The sequence below is a fragment of the Culicoides brevitarsis genome, chromosome 3, assembly GCF_036172545.1.
Source record: "Culicoides brevitarsis isolate CSIRO-B50_1 chromosome 3, AGI_CSIRO_Cbre_v1, whole genome shotgun sequence".
NCBI classification, from domain to species: domain Eukaryota; kingdom Metazoa; phylum Arthropoda; class Insecta; order Diptera; family Ceratopogonidae; genus Culicoides; species Culicoides brevitarsis.
The window spans coordinates 29,057,250-29,075,912 of NC_087087.1; the positions used below are offsets into that span (position 1 = coordinate 29,057,250).

An 18,663-nucleotide genomic window follows, 5' to 3' on the forward strand; every position below is an offset into this window, starting at 1 on the left:
TGGGTCTGAAATATAAAAATATGTATTGGGTCAAAAGCTTGAAATTTGCATTAAGATGATACAAAAAAATGTTTCGGGATTTTAATTGAACTGAGCAATAAGTCTAAGTATGATTTAAATAACTCCTTAAGTCACGTGGTCAGGAATTTTTTTTTTTACACTTTTGAGTAAATTTTTTGCTTAAAATGCTCAAAAAATTATAAAGAAATATGAAAGTCACGTGGTTGAACTTTTTAAAATGTTCAGTGGGTCGAAATTCAAGAATACTAATTGGGACAAAAACTTAGAATTTGTAAAATATTTTGAAAATTTTTTATATTTTTGCTTAAAATGCCAAAAAATTATAAAGAAATTTAAAAGTCACGTGGTTAAACTTTTCGAAATGTTCACTGGGTCAAAAATTAAGAATGCGTATTGGGACAAAAATTTAAAATTTACATTGGGATGAACTAAAAAAATAGTATGTGGGTTAAAATTGAAAACTGAATAGGTCAAAATTTGCTTTAAATAGCTTTTTTAGTCACGTGGTTTAAAATTTTTATTTTTTAAAAAAAAAACTTTATTTTTTTTAAATGGTTGAATTTTTTGATTTCTAATGCCTTCATTGATTAAAAAAAATTAAAACTTTAAAAAGTTGAAATCTATAAAATTTTTAAAGTACCTATTTAAAAAACATTTTTTAACAAAAAAAATTAAGAAAAAAATAAAATTTTTGTTTTGAATTAAAGCTCCCCTTTGTAAAATGCGAAACATTCAATTCTCATGGCATGTAAAAAATACGGGCGAGATAAAACAGACAAACACCGTTGCTAATTTGTCTTGTAACGTCTGTCAAAGTCACTGTGTATTCTTGCGTAGGTAATTCTTAATTTACCCAAAACAAGGACGACGACGACGACAACGACGGAGGATGAAAATAAAATATGACCGGCAATAAAGTAACGATTACGTGATAACAAAGCCCGTTCGTGAGCAGCACCGAGAAACAGAGACAACGCTGTTTAATATCAATCATTAAAATCATTTGTGTTCACGATGAAAAAGCTGCTCAAGATGTCTCATGTTTTATCAACTAATCCTCGATAGCAAAGCGACGAGAGCAAAGTCAAATTGCATTAAAATTTATCTGTCGTCTCTTATCGATGGGCAAACGCAAGGCTGGATGGGGAATGGTTTTTTGTCTCGAAGACGACGAACGAGAACATAATAAATAGCATTATTTGCGGCGATAAATGCCACAGGGATGCTGTTATCAATTTGCCGTTCGTTTTTTTCCTCTTTCTCTCTCAACCCCCCACAATGTCATTCTTAATTATGAAACATTAATATTGCACAAAAACAAACAACAGTGGAGCGATAACAGAAAAAAAACGAGCGGCACAAAAAAAAACATGGAAGATGTATAGCAAGTCGCATGAACTGGTCGACCATTAATCGAAAGGAGAAATGAGAGCAAGAAAAAATCGTGTTTGTACCAACGAATTACAAGGAATTTTGTGTCAACTGTTCGTTTTGTGGTATTTTTAGCATCTTTGGCTTGGCGTCGGTTTTTATATAACATTTTGCCCTTTTTTTTCTATTAAAAATTTTTTAAGAAGAAAAAATTCATTAAAAAATGTAAAATTCTTCTTTAGCAATCAACTTTACATTGAATTTTTATCAATTTTCTTGGGTTTTTAAATTTTTTTCTAAATTTTTTCAATACAGAAACCTTCTAAAAGCTAATATCTTTTAGTCAGAGTAATGTACAGAATGATATTTTGAACAGAATTTGAGTTATTGCGTTACAAAGTTTTTATTGATCAATTTTTGTTTGTGAGGCGTATGAAAATGTGAATTTTTATTTAAAAATTATAAAAAATAAAAAAAAATATTGTTAAAATTACTCATGTTTTTTGTGAATGGTTTTTAATTAATTATTCTTTTTTATTTTAATTAATTATTTTAAAATTTTAATTAATTTTCTTTGAATTTGAATTTTTGTTATTTAAAATTAATTAATTATTTTATTTATTTTAATTATTTTTTTTTAATTCTTATGATTTTAAATGATTTTTTTAGAATTAAATTAAATATGTATTTTATTTTATTTTATTTTAATTAATTAATTTTTTTTACTTTGATTCATTTTTGATTTAAAATTTAATTATTTATTCTTTTTTTTAATTCAAATTAACTATTTTTATGAATTTTAATTAATTTTTTAAATTTAAATTGAATAATTTTTTATTAATTATTTTTTTGTAAATTAATATAAAAAATGGTGGAATTTTGAATTGGATTTTTTAAAAATTAAATTAATTATTTTTGAATAATTTTTTTAAAATTCTAATTAAATAAATTATTTTTTGTATTTTTTGTATTTGCGTTTAAAATTTAATTATTTTTTTTTATTTTAATTAATTATGTTTGAATTTAAAAAAAAATTATTTAACTCAATAAGAAAATCGCAAAAATCTTTAAAAATTAAATCAAGTAAAAAATTTATTAAAATTCGTAAAAAAAGAAACTTTTTGACTCACATAAAAATTTAAAAAAAAATATTGAATTCCTCTTTAATAGAAAATTGTGTAACGTGAAAATGAAAAAAATCTGTATCCCATGAGAAAGAAAGAAAAACGGGTAGAAAAGAGACGATTGAACAACTTTTGACCTTTTCAACCACATTTAGGGGCAAATTTTGATAAGAATTTTTCCTTTTGTTCCAATGTGTTTTTTTCCTCTGACTCGTCTTTCATTTGGCAAATGTACTTATGATTGATGATGTTTCCTTTTCTTTTTCTTTTGTGGCATTTATTTGCCCTGACCTCTGTCCAAAAGCAAACTAAAATCTTAGACTTTTGTGCAAAAAATGTAAATAAAACCCAATTTCCGCAATTTCGTGTCTGGCAGAACAGCAACCTAATGAAATATGAGACCACATCTGACTCCTAATTTGTTACATCCAAAATTCATTTATTTTGCCGAGGCGAGTCTTCGTATCGAGGAGCATTGTTGGCAAGCAAGCAAATTATTACCAGTATGATGATATTTTATTCATCATTAACAGGTTTGTTTCATGTTCCACAAGAATTAAATATCTCCACAAGAAATACGAGACTTTTATTATTTACGTTCGTTCGAGGATTTTCTCTGTGTGTGTCTCTGGTTACTTCGCCCATGTATGCCATGTTTCTCCTCTTTCTCCCACGAACGAACAGAAATTTGTTGCAAATATATTTAAAGCTCTTTCTCTCTCTCTTCTTGCTTGATAAATGTACCGGGAGTGTTTCACTGACGTTTGTTGCATTATTTTATTTCATTATTGTTACATTTTCTCGCTTCTGCTGGCGCTCCATTTCATTTCGTTTCACAACAATATGTTGTTGTTAGTTTACGTCGTCTTACCGTTACGGCATTTAATGAATATAAATGCTGTCGTGATGCAGGGAGCGTCGTGTAAATTGTGGCAAAATGAAAGGAAATTAAGTATTAGCTGTTATTGTGCGATGGAGGCGGCAAGTATTTTTTATTTGAAATTATTTTTTTTAAATTTTTTTTAAGGAAAGGATTTTTTTTACAAAAGTCACGTGGTTTCTTTTCTTTTAAATTTCAATTTTGATGATTTTCTTAAGAATTTTCATTTAGCTTATTATTTAAAATGTGCTTTGGGGTAAAAATTTTAAATATATTTCGGGAAAAAAATTATAAAAACTGCATTGAACTATGTCACGTAGTTAAATTGATCACGTGGTTAAAAATTGGTTAAAAAATGTGATTAAAAGTGAATAGGGATGAAGAATTAAAATTTGTATTAGGGCTAAACCTCCAAAAATATGTTTTAAAATAAGTCACGTGGTTACAAAAGTCACGTGGTTGAAAAATTTATGAAAATTAACATTTCAAAAATTTTCAAAATGCTGATTGGGATAAAAAAATTAAAATTTGCATAAAAAATAAATAATTTAAAAGTTCTATGGGTTTAAAATTTGAAAATTTTCACTTAAAAAATAAAAAAATTGCAGGTCACGTGGTTAAAAATTTTTAAATTTTGCTCATAAAAGTATTTTTTTAAATATTCATTGGGATGAAAAATTTTATTACGATTATGGATGAAGAATTAAAATTTTTATTGAGGCTAAAACTCCGAAAATATGTTTTAAAAAAAGTCACGTGGTTACAATAGTCACGTGGTTACAAGAGTCACGTGCTTAATAAATTTGTAAAAATTAACATTGCAAAAATTTTTCCAAATATTTATTGGGATAAAAAAATTTAAATTTGCATAAGGAAAAAAAAATTAAAAATATTCATTTAAAAAAACAAAAAATGATCACGTGGTTAGAAAAAAAAATTAAAAGCGCTTTTATCAAGCAAACGAAAACTTTATTTTAAAATTTTTGAAACCTAATGCTGGCGGCTAAAATTCTGTATTGGATTTTGCGTTTTAATAAAAAGACGAAATTCTGAAAATTTTTTTAAAATTATTTTTTATAGTTTATCGTGCTGCTAAATGACACAAGTGAGCGAGCTAAAAACGACGGAAGCAAGGTGAAAATGCAATTTACTTTTATCTTTATCTTTTTTTCTCTCTCGCAATTTCAAAGGACAAACAACGGAGGACGACAGTAAAAGTAAATTGTAATTGGAGCAAGTGTCGTAATGTGATAATAACTTTGTGACGATAAGCCGTCGTGTGCGTCGTAGATGGAGAAAAAAAGGGAGCGAAACAAAAGCTTGTTGAGGAACAAAAATAACATGAAAGCGACACGTACGAATTCCTCTCAAATAACTTTGCGAAACTTTTCTCCAGAGACATAAATCACTGTTAACTCTCGTTCTGTCGCTCTCAGAACTTTTCTTGTGTGTGTGTTTGTGTGCGAGAAAAGTTGTCCCGAGACGACGAAGAAGTAACAACAATTGAACTAAATTCAAGACATTTTGCCACTCTCGAAAATAAATTAGATAAATTAAAATAACTTTTTCCTCCTCATGTCACTCGGATTCGGATTTTTCGACAGACATGTGGGAAGCAAAAAAAAAAGTTCTGCCGGAATTAAATGCATTTTTGGGCAGACAACCATGAAACTTTTGTGACAGAAAATTGTCAGAAAAAATGGACTCTTCCTTTAATTTTATTATTATTGTTTTATCTCAGTGAAAAAGACATTTATTTGATGCTAACTAACTAACGATAAGTAAGTACTGGAAGCACTTTTCCTCGAAGACGATGATGATGATGACAAGGGCGGATCCAGAAGGGGGGGGCATCGGGGCATCTAGCCCCCCTCCCCCTTTTCAGTTCAAAATGTACTAAAAATTACAAAAAAGACCTGAAAATGGGCAAAAATGATAGATTTGCCCCCCCCCCCCTCATGGGTTTCCAAGGGCGAATCCAGGGGGGGGGGGGGGTCATCCAAGGGCGGATCCAGAGGGGGGGGGGGGCAATTGCACCCCCCTTTGAAGCTTAAAAATCACAAAAATGACACAAAATTTAACAAAAAAGGTGATTATAATAAATTTTCTGATAGCCCTCTGGATCCCCCCTTGTAGGTTTCTGCCTTGGATGATGATGTTGCGTTGACAAGTAGACAAGAAAATACAAACAAAAGTAATTTTTCTCTCCTCGCTTTTGTTGCAAGTGAAAAAGGAAAGAAAAGTGTATCAAAAGTTGTGTGTTTTTAGGCATTTATTACGACGAAGTAAGTCTCGAGCAAACATTTAAAACTTTTATGGGGCATAATTGGATGACTCGTCGTGACATTCGGGCACCGCAGCACGAATTTCAGTAACACCCTAGTTGGCAGGCAGCGTTGGAACTCCCCAGCGAGGGACTTGCACTGCAAACAAAACATATTCCAATCTGTTCCAAAAACAAAACAAAACTATTATCATATGAAAACAAGAGAAGTTTTTCCTTTTTCGTCGAGTTTGTTACATTATTTGTGTTATTATTATTACACATTTAAAAGATATTTTCTCAAATAAAATTTGAACAAATTGCAATTTTAATTGTGGTGAAAAGTTTTTCTTGTTCTACATTTCTTCCTCTTGTTTTCTTTTTCCTCTTTAAGGATTTTCGGAGCGAAAAAGTAAATAAAACCGGAAAAGAACTTTTGATAATATTTCAAAGCGACGACGAAGAAGAAGAAGAAAAGAGTTCAGCAGACGTGTTTGCGGTTGGAAATTCTCGTTTGTCATCGTTTTGTGGTTCCTTTCGACACTTTGTTATTATCAGCAGTTTTTAAAGTCAAAAGTCATTTTTCATGGAGATTCGTGTAATTTTTTTTTTTGTGGAAATGATTAATAACACCCAACCGTCAATTAAAATGTTCCGTGTTACCTAGGCAGGGAAAAAGTGACACACTGTCGAAAAGTTGGCGCGCATCGTAAATCAAAATGCAATTTTATCAACATTACTAGTTTCGGAAGGCGTGATGACGAAATTTTTGCTCCGTTCAGGATTTTTTGTAAATATTCCGAAAATTAAATATTTATTTAATAAATAATTTAATTAATTTTATTTTGTATTTATTTAATTTGAATTTATTTATTTTAATTTTTTATTAAAAAAATAATTTTTCAAATTAAATTAAATAATAAAAAAAAAATAAATAATAATAATTAATAAAATAAAGAAAAAAATATAAGAAATTTTTCAGAAATATGCGAAAATTTTTAATAAAAAATTTAATTACATATGAATTATTTAAAAATGATATTTACAGAATTTTTCTTGAATACTTTTCAGTAATTTAAATTTTTTTTAAATTTATTTAAAAACTCTTAATTTATTTAAATTTATTTTTTACTTATTAATTTATTTAAATTTATTTAAAAAATAAAAGAAAAATTTTTTTTAAATTTAAAAATTATTAATGAAATTTAAGTTAAAAAAATCAATTTAAAATTTTTTTTATAAAAAAAATATTAAAAAAATTAAATAAAATTTCAGTTGAGTCAAATTAAAAATAATGAAAAATATAAATTAAGTCAAAAATTTGTAAAAGAATTTTTTCATCAAAATGTGATTTTTTTTAATAATTTTTAAATATTTATTTTTACAATTTTCTAATTTTCTTATAATTTTTTTACAAAATTAATTTTTTTAATGAAAATATTTAATTTAATTTAAAATTTTTAAATAATTTTTTAAAATTGTAAAAATTGATTAATTTAAAATTTTTAATTTTTTTTTTAAATCATAAAAATTTAAAAATTAAGTTTCACTGAAAAACTAAATAAAAATTAACCAAAACATTAAAAAAATTATAATAAATATTCATTAAATAAATAATTTAATAATAAATAATTAATTCATAAAATAATTTAATTTTAAAAAAATTAAATTAAATTGAAAAAAAATATAAAATTACCTAATTAAAAAAATATTTAAAAAATAATTTTAATAATTTTTAAAAAATTATCAATATTTTTAAAATAAAATATACAAACAAAAAATTTAAATCTCAGTTGAGTGAATTAAAAATTTAAATAAAATCTAAATCCCTTAATACGCTTTGGGTATTCATTTCCCGACACCTTTCACACCTTGTTTTAGTCACTCTTTTTTTATTGTAAATTGTATTCGTTAAAAAATTAATGGATTCATTCCATTTTTTCCCCAGTTATGTGTGTCTCTCGTGACATCCTCATCGTCGCTGCAACAACGCCAGGTAGCTGCATTCTTGAAACGACTCAATGCACGCAACAATATTCATCAATCTGACCGTGAAGTGATTTATGATCGTCGTCCTCTCTTCGGACCAAAAATTTTTGCGGCAATCACGTCGATAAATTAATGCTCGAAACCAACACGAAATAAACAATGAATAACATAGAGTGTGGCGGAAACACAGAGATTTGTATCCCCAGCGTTACTTTTATTGCTGCAATTTTTGAGAACCAGCGAATAGACGAAAAAAGGAATGACATAAATTAAAAGCTTATAAAGTAAGGCGGGTAAAATATGTGGAGGGATCCGGGATGTGTCGGTTAATGTCATGTAAAAAGGTGCGTATTGTCATTAAAATGTCAGAGTCAATATATCTGATTTTGGGCGCACAAAGAAATCTCATTTATTTCCCGAAAGTTAAGAGTTTATTGTGGAAATAATTCAAGTTTTTCCACAAGAAAATGAAAGGACTAATGGTCAATAAATTTCGCTCGAGCCCTTGTCTGGCACTCGTTTTCGAACATAAATTGTAACGAGTTAATATTAACTTTTTTTTTCGATTTTTTGTCTGTTTCACTGGATCAATAACGCCAAAAAATTCTCATTATGTCACAATAAAATTTTTTTTTTTGTCAAAATTTGCCATCAATCTAAATATTTAAATTAATATTGCTTTTTGTTCGTTTCCGAGAGTATTTTTTGCAATAAAATAAAAAAATCTAGTCGAGTTTTTGCTTTTTTCACGCAGAAAATGTATTTTTTTAAAGCTTGATATATCCCGGGATTTTTTGTTTTGCATATTGTAGGTCTCGATGATAAATTTGGTTTTCTTGTGAAAAAGTTTTCGCGACAGGATTTGGAGAAAATTTATGTTGAAATAAAAATCTAGGCCATTTATTCGGCTTTTAGAGCTTTTTTCTTGATGACATTGTTGAAAATTCAATTTTTTAAAATTCAGAAAATTTAAATAAACTAATTATTTTTGCAAATCAAGCCATATTTTCACCTCATTTCTGTTTCTCATCGACGAGGCATAAAAAAAAAAGTAATTACAAAAAAAAAATTATAAACGTTCATTTATCGAAAAACACACACAGAGCATCTCATTTAAATATTCATTAATCCTGTCTTTCAGTACTAATTATTATCAACACCATTGTTGTAACTTTTCACTGGTATTTCTCTCGGTTGTACCTGACAATCATAATCATGGCAGAGAAATGTTCATTTACTTGTGCAAAATAATTCCTTTAGGTCAAATTATTCATGAACGAGTGCGTGTTCAACGGAGAGATGCGGTGCACATTGAGTTATGATGATTATAATAATATTATCAGTATCGATCAGAAAATTTGAATATTTCTCATTACTTCCTCGATTCTCTCTCTCTTTTGCTTTCATTGTGATGAAATGACAGAATAAATTTGAATTTTATGAAGGATTTCTATTATTTTTTTTTAAATTCTGAGAAATAAAAGAATTATTATTTTTAATTACTTTTTTTCTACGAAAAATTCGTTTTTTTATATTAATTATGAAGAATTCTTATGAAATTTTTTTTTATTTTTTTATACATTTTTTGTAAAATTATTAAAATTTAATGGATTATTTGTAATTTGAACATTTATTATTTTTTTTAATTAAATGTTTTTTATTAATAATTTATTTATTTTTTTAAAATTTTATTTAAATATTTTTTCAACATAAAATAATTATTTTTTAACCGTTTTTATATTTTTTATACAAACTCTTTGATATAAAAAAAAATAATAAAATATTAAAAAAAAAAATTAAAATATTTAAAAATTTCTTTAATTTAACACACACACACACATAACAAAATATTTTATTCTTGCTTAAAATTTAGTATCACAGTACATAAAAATACATGTTAAAGCTTAAAGCTACTCAACATTAATCTAGATTCTATAATAAATATGATTAATTAACACTTAAATTACTAAATTACAATAATTGAACGAGAAAAAAAAAACTATAGAAAGAAAAAAAAACACAAATCAGCTTCAGATCCCGTCGTCCCTCCCTTCGGCTGTGGTCTTTCATCTTTAATTTAAAGATTTTTTTAATACTAAAATTGATTTTGTTATTATTTTTAATTTATTTAAATTATTTAATATTAAAATTAATATTTTCTTTAGTTAATTGATTAATGTTTGATTAAATTTAATATTTATATTAAATGAATAATTTTCATCTTAATTATTTTTTTTTCGAAATATTTTTATTTTTTTAATTTAAAATTAAATAAAAAATAATAATAGGTATAAAATATATTTAGTAAAAAATTTTTGTACTAATTTTAAATGTTTTTTTAAAATTCTACATATTTATTAAAAAAATTAATTTTAATTAAAATTTTAATTTATTAAAAAAATAACAACAACAAAAAAATAAAAATAAAATATTAAAAAAAACAATTTAAAATAAAAAAAATAGATAATAATAATTTTAATAATAATATAATTTTTAAAATATTTTTACTTTAATATTTTTAAAAATTATTTTTTAGATTTAATTTTTATTATTTTAAAATTTAACACATTCAAATATTTTTTAATAATTAAAATTATTGTTTTTTAATTAATTAAATATATTATTTATACTAAATGAATAATTTTCAATTAAATTAAGTTAAATTAAAATAAAAAAAAAAATATTTTTTATGAGTTATTGAACTTTATTTTTCGTCAAATGTCAAAAAATAAATAAAATTCCTGAGATGAAAAATATTTTCTTCCAAAAAAATGAATCTCATAATCTTCATAAATATTTTTCTTGTCCTGAAGCAACAACGAAAAAAAAAAATCCGCCTCGAATACCTAAATTTGCATTATTCAAATGGCAGATTATTCCATTTATTCCCGAAGCATAAAATAAATAAATACATAAATAACGAATTGGAAATTTAATATAGATTGCATACATTTTTTGACTTGACTTGACTCACACTCCTCTCACTCTCTCTCAGTCGCTGCTATTAAAAAAGACGAAGAACTTGTTGTTCTTGCGATGCGAAAAATGTTTCAAGTGTGTTTGCCTTCATAAAATGGGAAAATAAACAGAGTGAGTGCAGAGTGCATCATTTATTTAATTCTTTCAAATTCCAAAATAAATTCCAACTGAGTTGTCGGTTACTTTAAATTTATTTATGTATGCAAATCCTGATGAAATTCTTATGTCCTTGCTGTTGTTGTTGTTGTTGCTTGTACTATTAAATTAAAGTCTGGTGATATTAATACATGGAAAATAAATTTACTCCGATTCTATTTATTTTTTTTAGTTGAAGAACACTAAAAAAAATGTTAAATTGTAAATTTTGTCGTTGCAATAAAATTGATTTTTGAATTATATTGAATCGAGTTCCAACAAATTGGTTCGTTTTTTATTTTATTTTTAACAATTTGTTTCAATCTCAAGTTTTTTTCTTATTCTTCGTTATTATCCAGATGCACATGCCAACGAAGGAATAATTTTTATTTGACAATTTCATTACGATGTCGACTCGAGACAACAGAGACATTTTTATTATTATTTTAAATAGAAAACGACAGATTTTTTTTATTTTTCATTTTTTTTATGTGCAAGATGGAGCGGAATACAGTGGATGAACAATAAAAGGACAATAATCTGCTGTCGCTGCACAACAACGAGGATGATGATTGTTTATGTCGCACAAGACGCGGAAGCCAGACAAGAAAAAAAAAATAAATAAATAAAAAAATAATAAATATGACTCCTTAATAAAGCAACGCATTGCTGGACCATAAGGGAGCAATAAAATATTTCTGCCACATTGAATCTTAAATTGGGCTTCAAAAATTTAGTGGATGTTTTTTTTGCTGCGGAAGTGGATGGAATGAAAGTTTTTTTTGAGATAAATAAATATAGGGTTCTTACGTAGGAATTTTTTAAACCACGTGACTTGTTTTTGGTTTAATTAATTTTTAAGGTAATTAAATATTAAGGTAAAATGCGGTAAAAATTGAAAAAAAATTAAATGAAAATTTAAAAAAAAGGTTTAATATTTTTTTTACATTTTATAAAAAATAAAATTATTAATTTTGTATTGAAATGAATTATTTTTTAAATTAATTTTTTATTAACTTTTAATTTATTTTAATTTTCTTCAACATTTATTTCATTTTTTATTTATTTTATTTATATTTTATACATTTTTTATACAAACTTATTTTCATTTGCCAGAAAGTAATTTTTATTTGGTGATTTGATTTTTTATTTGTAAAATTTATTTTAGCTCATATTTATTAATTTAAAAAAATTTAAATGCGATAAAAATTTAAAAATATATCTAAAAATAAAATTTTAATTTTTTTTGTGTAAAAAATTTAATTATTTTCTAAATATTTTTTAAAATATTATTTGAAATTTTTCAATATTTATTTAATTATTTTTTTTTGAATTGCTTCTATATTTTTACTTAAATATTTATTAAAATATATTTTTTCCGTTAAAAATATAAAAATAAAATAATTTATAAAATAATATAAAAAAAATAAATTTATTTAAATTTATTCAAATGTTTTTTCATAATTAAAATATTTTTTTAAATTATTTATTTTAAATATTATTTTGATTTTTTTATTTTTTAATTAAATTAAATTTATTTATATAAATTTAAATTTAATTAATTAAATAATTTAAAATATGATTAATTAAATTTTATTAAAATCTTTTATTTAATTTTATTTAAGTTTAATTTTAAAAAACTATTTTTTTTCCATTTCTTAAACCACGTGACTTGTTTTCATGATTTTTTAAGCATAAAATGAAAAAACTTTAAAAATTAGTAATTCTTTTAATTTTTACACGATTAGCGGTAATAATTTTCTAAATGATTACCGAGATGATTGTGGCTTTTTGTTGAAAAAAAAAACTTTTACTCTTCAATGTGTGTCATAATTTAAAGCAAGAAAAAAAATGCATCCGACGATAAAAAAAATTCATAAAAATTTCTATCATTACCTTACTTTTACATAAAATTTTTTCTGCATTCAAGTCACTTTGAATGCAACAAATTCAAATCACAACTTTGAGTTTCTTTGCTCGATAAGAAGCAGAAAAAAGTGCAGAAAAAAACGGGAAATGCAACAAAAAAAAAAATTATTCAATGTTGGTTGTTGGTAAAAGTTGTAAGATGAAAAGACGTGACTTTTGTGTGGCTGAAGAAAGTTTTTTTTCTGTAGAAAAAAAAAATTGCACAGAAATTGATTGAAATGGGTTCGAGTTTCCGCCCGCGCTCGAATCTAGCACAAATTACACCTGTTTTGATTTTTTTTTTCGTTTTTTTTTCATTCATTTACCACGCACATAAAATAAATAATTTGTTTGATGAAATTTGCGACACACACACACAAATCGATGCCATGCTACGCTGGAGTTGACATGATTGATGGTTGGTGTCTAAATTTTATTTTCCCTTTTTTTATGGCTGTGACCTTGCAAAAAAAAAAACGAAAAAAAAAAGAATAAAACCACCAAAATCGGTTGTCAACACAAATTACATTTGGCAAATTTTCGAGAGAAAGGAGAGAAATTGAATAAAAAAGGTTCTTAAAAAAATTTTATTGCAAATTTCTTTTATCTTGGCGCGACACATTTTGTCGCAACAAGTAAAGTAAAACCTCAGAATTTTACGATTTCAAGATCTTTTGAGATGTTTGATGTCTCAAATAGCAAAACGCACTTACGAATTTTTTTTTATTTTAAAATAATAATACAATAAGAGCATTTCACTTGACTTTTACACCTTTTTTGCGTCACAGATGGAAAACGATGGTGTGAAAAAGGGGTGAAGATTATGCGAAAAAAAAACTTTTTTTTTATCTTTCTTTTCATTCCGTCTTTCGTTTTAAGATTTTTTTCTCTTTTAAGAAATTTTATCATGCAAATATTTTTTTTTCTTTTTTTAAAAATAAAGCGAAAAATGTGGGAGATGCACAATTTTATTTATCAAGTGTTTGATTGCAAGACTTTCCTAGCCATGGCACAAGAGGCTTGTCACTCCAAGAGATGCAAAAAATAAATAAGAAAAAAAAAACTTTGACTTACCTGCTTTTGTTGCATCTGCTGTCTCTTTTATCTATTATTTTTTGCTCCTTACAACTTTTGTGTCTTTTACAATTTCTTTTTTTTTCTATTTTATTTTAATATTTTTTTTTTCGTTAAACAAGATATCGTCCCGTAGGTATTCTCATTATATTATTTTCATTTAAAAAAAAAACAAGTCATATGTCCTTTGTGTGTCGTCTCGTGGAAGATGCTGGAATGAAAGAAGAAAAAAAGGGAAAAATAATGAATAAAGTTTAAGCAAATTTAAATTTTAACTCAGAAAGTGTACAGAAAAAAAAAATGGAGATACCTAGCAGTAACTAAAAAAGAGAGACATTTATACTGCATCGAGATAAATAGTTTGTCGTTGTCGATGTTGCATTTCGCTTTTCTTTTTAACGCGTTGCGGAAGGGAAAATGAGGTTGTGTGATGGTTTTCTGTCAGTTTTTTTAATAATTTTTTTTTTCAAATATTTATCAAGAAATTAATTTAACTTTTTTATTTTATTTAATTGAATGAATGATTAAAAAAAAATAATTAATAAATAAATAATAAATAAAATAAAATTTTTCTAAAGTAAATAAAAATTTTATAATTTTTAAAATTTTTAAAAAATATTTTTGATTAATTAATAATTTAATTTTTAAATAATCAAAAATTAATTAAATTGATAAAAAATTAATTAAAAAAATATTTAAAATAAAAAATCAATTGAAATAAAAATTAAAATATAAAAAATTAAATTAAAAATAAATAAACAAATAAAATAAAATTTTTATAAGTAAATAAAAATTTTAAAATTTTTGATAATTTTTAAAATAATTTCATTTTTTTTTATTTAAAAAATAAAACATTTAAAATAAATAAAATTAAATGAATTTAAAATATAAAAAAAAATAAAACATAAATAAAATTTTTAATAATGATTCAAAACTAAATAAATTAATTAAAAAATTATTTAAAAAAATAAAAAGATTTGAAATAAAAAAAATAATAAAATTTAATTCAGTAAATAAAAAAATTATAAAATTTTAATTATTTAATTAAAATATTTTTTTTATGATTTTTTAAATAATTTAATTTTTTTTATTTTTAAAAATAAATAAATTAATGAAAAATTAAAATAATTTTTTTAAAAGTAAAAAAATAAAAAAAAATACTAATATTTTAAATAAAAAAAAAATTAAAATATAAAAAATGCATTTAAAAACGCGATTTAGTGACAATTTCTCATCAAACCCGCTCTCCAAAAAGACGCAGTTGTTGTCTTATCAAGGATTTTTTAAAAGTTAAGTTTCTTATCTCCTTATGCCAATGCAAGAAACCAAACAAAAGGAAACTTTATGAGCAAAAAATGAAATAAAATAGTGAAAAATATGAGTGAAAGAGATAAAAAATAACTTTTATCGTTTAACTTTTTTTTTCTTTATAGAGTTACATTGAATGACGCTCCTTGAATTTTTTTGATGAAAATGAGACAATTTTTCTTATGACATGTAATTATTTTGCAGTTGATTTTTGTCAGAAAGAAATCTGTTGATTTTTTTTACGAAATATTTGTTTTTCTAAATTTTTTTTGTCATCTTCATTCTTTTTTTTTGTATTATTTTCATTTCATTTCATCATCATTCATGACATGGCGCACTTTTTTTTTCGCGAAATCTCTTGGTGTTTAATTTCTTGATGGAGTCCTTTTGTGTGGTTTTGTTGCCAGATGAAGCGGAAAGCGTAAAAGCTTTTGTACATATTTTTATTATTTTCATTTCCACAGCAAAAAAAAGTTCCCTTTCTTCGAAACACTCGTCGAGCAAAAAAAATGTATACAACTAATGTGTTTTGCATTATTCATTCATTTTCCTCAAACACACTCACGTCACATGAGAAATCTGGCGGCTGTTTTGTACACGAAAAAACACGAAAAAAAATCCAATCCGAACGAAAATACTGCATTATCCTAAAAATGTCCGTGTGATGAGCAGGAGAGTAAAAAAAGGAGGAAAGAAAATCACTAAAATGAGCCTAATCGAAGCGGAGCATGTTCTTGTCGTGTACGAGACCATTAGACTTATGGGAATTAACATAAAATCATTGAAATATGCAATGCATCCTCTTCTCGTCTTTTCCACTTTGACTGACTTGCATTTTCTACTTTTTTCCTCTGTCAGATGCTGCATCGAGAAAATGCAATCGGAATGTTATGGTTTTGATTCTTTCCATTTGACAACATTTCTCGTTTTTTTTGCAGCAGCATTTCATTCCGCTATTTAACCCAGAAAATATAAAATTTTGTTGCGAAATGACGTGTGAGTGCATATTTTTGGCCTGTCTCAGTATATGTGGCGGCGGCAGCAGCGGAAAATCACGTGACAAGCAAAATTTGTTCGAAAATTCTCCGGCAAGGATGTCGCAACACATACAAAATATATAAATAATATTAATAAAATAATGTGCGAGAGAAAGTGAGAGAGATTTTTCGCACACACGTAATTGCATTCGGAATGATGTTGGTTTAGACGTTCGTTTGGATCTAATTGTGGAATTCCATTCACAGAGGTAGGCGAAAAATGTCACTTTGTCTTCGTTTTTTTATATATTATAACGCTCGTGTGTTAAAAAGGAGGTAAAATCACAAATTTTTTTGTTAAAATTTTAAATTTTATAAAAAACACAAAAATTTAAAAAATGACCCAGTGCACATTGTAAAATGTCTGCCTAATGCATTTTTAAAATTTTTGACTCGGATCATGCTTGAAATGTTATCTAGAAAGCATTTTTGAAATTTTTTTCCTTATGCACATTCTGACTTTCATATAAATTGCATTTTAAAATTTTTGCCCAGTACACATTTTGAACAAAAAATCATAAAAAAACATAATTAAAAAAAAATTAAAGAAAAAATAAATTTCAAAAAATTAAATATTTTAAAAAATACAATAAAAAATTTAGAATTATTTTGGCCCATTTACATTTTGAATTTTTGCCCCAATGCATATTTAAAATGTCGTTTAAATTGTGACGAAATAATTATTATTATTTTTTATATTTTTTTAAATTTGAAATTTTTATTCAAGATTAATAAAAAAAAATATAAATTATTAATTAAATTATTTTTTTTATAATTTTCAGGTTTTCAGACAAATATTTTTAAATTCTTTATAAAAATATTTTTATAAACATTTTTATTTTTATAATTTTTTTTTAATTATTATTTTTATTTTATTTAATTATTCATTATTTTTTTAAAAGTTTATTTAAATTTTTTTACGCAGAAGAAATATTTGCTTAAAAATTATAATAAAAATAATTTGATTTTAAATCATTTTATTTTATTTCATAATTTAATTTATTTTAATGAATTTATAATTAAAAAATTTCAAATTAATTAAATTATAAATCAAATTATTTCAAATTAATCTAATTAATTAAAATAAAAAAAAAAATTAACTTTTTTAGAGTCAAAAAAAAAAATGTTTAAGAATTAAGTAAAAAAAAAATAATTAAAAAATAATAAAATTAAAAAAATTAATAAATAATTTAAAAAAAAAAACGAAATAAATAAATAAAAAATAAATAAATAAAAAAATAAAAACGTAAATAAATAAATGAAAATTTATCCCTCTTTTAATTTACAGGGCAAATAAAATTCTGCTCCAAATGTGGCATTTTCCCAATTTTTCGTGACTATGTATTAGAAATGCGGAATAAAATTGTATTGGGAATAGTTGTGATTGACAGATTTTATGTGGTTGTGGTTTCCTACATGTTGTATTTTTGGAACAAAATTTTAAATGTTTCATGCTGATTTAAACAGAAAATTATTGCAAAAATGTTTATTATTGTCAAATCCTTCGAAACCATGCTCAAATCCCTCAATTTTCCTGCTTATAATTTTTTTTCTATCAACTTCTTGCCGCTCTGCATGACTTGCTTGATTGACACTTTTGTGTATGATATGCAAATCATGTGACATATTTCCTTCTCTTCGCGTGGAAAGTTAATTGTGTGTAACGTTTAGTTCTTGATTTGCGACTTACACAACAAAAAAAGAGGTCGTTGACTGTTTTTAATCCTCTTACGGCGAATTATCCGCCGAATTTATGACAAATTACTTGCATGATGCGAAGAAAAAAAAGTATCACTTTAATAAATTACAAAAAAAAAAGTTTATGAAACATCTGTTGACCACCAAGTATTTTTTTCTTGCGTTTTTTTATCACCCCATACATCAAGAGGTAGGCACACACGGAGTACACGCGATGTCTGCCGACCTAACACAAAAATACGTCAACAACACCGTGAATCATACAAAATGCATGGCGGCAGTAATGAATGACTCACATGTCCATTATCAATTAGTCGAATCACCCTCGCCCCATGTAGCGACGATAAAATGCACAATTTTACGAAGACATGGGGAAATGTTGTTACCTGTACCTCTCTCTTCATTATGTGCTATGCCTAGACCAAATATTTAAAGCATAAATATGAATAATTAAGTTCTTGTTTTTTTTTTGTTTGTACATAAATTTACCAAGGCAGGAGAGGAGGAAGGTTGTCGGGTGCTCGGCTGTTGTGTGGATAAAAGGTTTACTTTTTAAGAGTTTTATGTTTTAATTCATTTATTTTTTATTAGTTTACGATACCTGGGTCTTGCATGCCTCTTAAAAGCATTTGTTTGCTAGGCACGAGTGTGGGACAAGATAATTTTAGGAAAATGTGAAAAACTCAAGTTTTTCATAAGAAAAAAATTTTAAAAATATTTTGACGTATTTTCGTTAAAAAAATATTTTTGAAGATATTTTTTTTATTAATTTTTAACGAAATATCTTGATGTTCTGAATTTTTTAAAATTATTCTTGAACGCAAGTTATTCAATGAAAATTTATGAATTTTTTTTTTAAATTATGGAAAAAATGAG

The 18,663-nt window shown here is 24.9% G+C and overlaps 1 protein-coding gene across 1 annotated transcript in view; it reads right to left on the bottom strand.

Annotated features, from left to right (window-relative positions):
* The window catches only part of LOC134834244 (irregular chiasm C-roughest protein), a 170,726-nt gene that overhangs the window by 27,648 nt on the left and 124,415 nt on the right, over positions 1–18,663 (bottom strand). Inside the window, exon 4 of the mRNA XM_063848831.1 lies at positions 13,745–13,955. The gene's annotated coding sequence lies outside the window, so the exon portion shown is untranslated. The remainder of the gene's footprint in view (positions 1–13,744; positions 13,956–18,663) is intronic.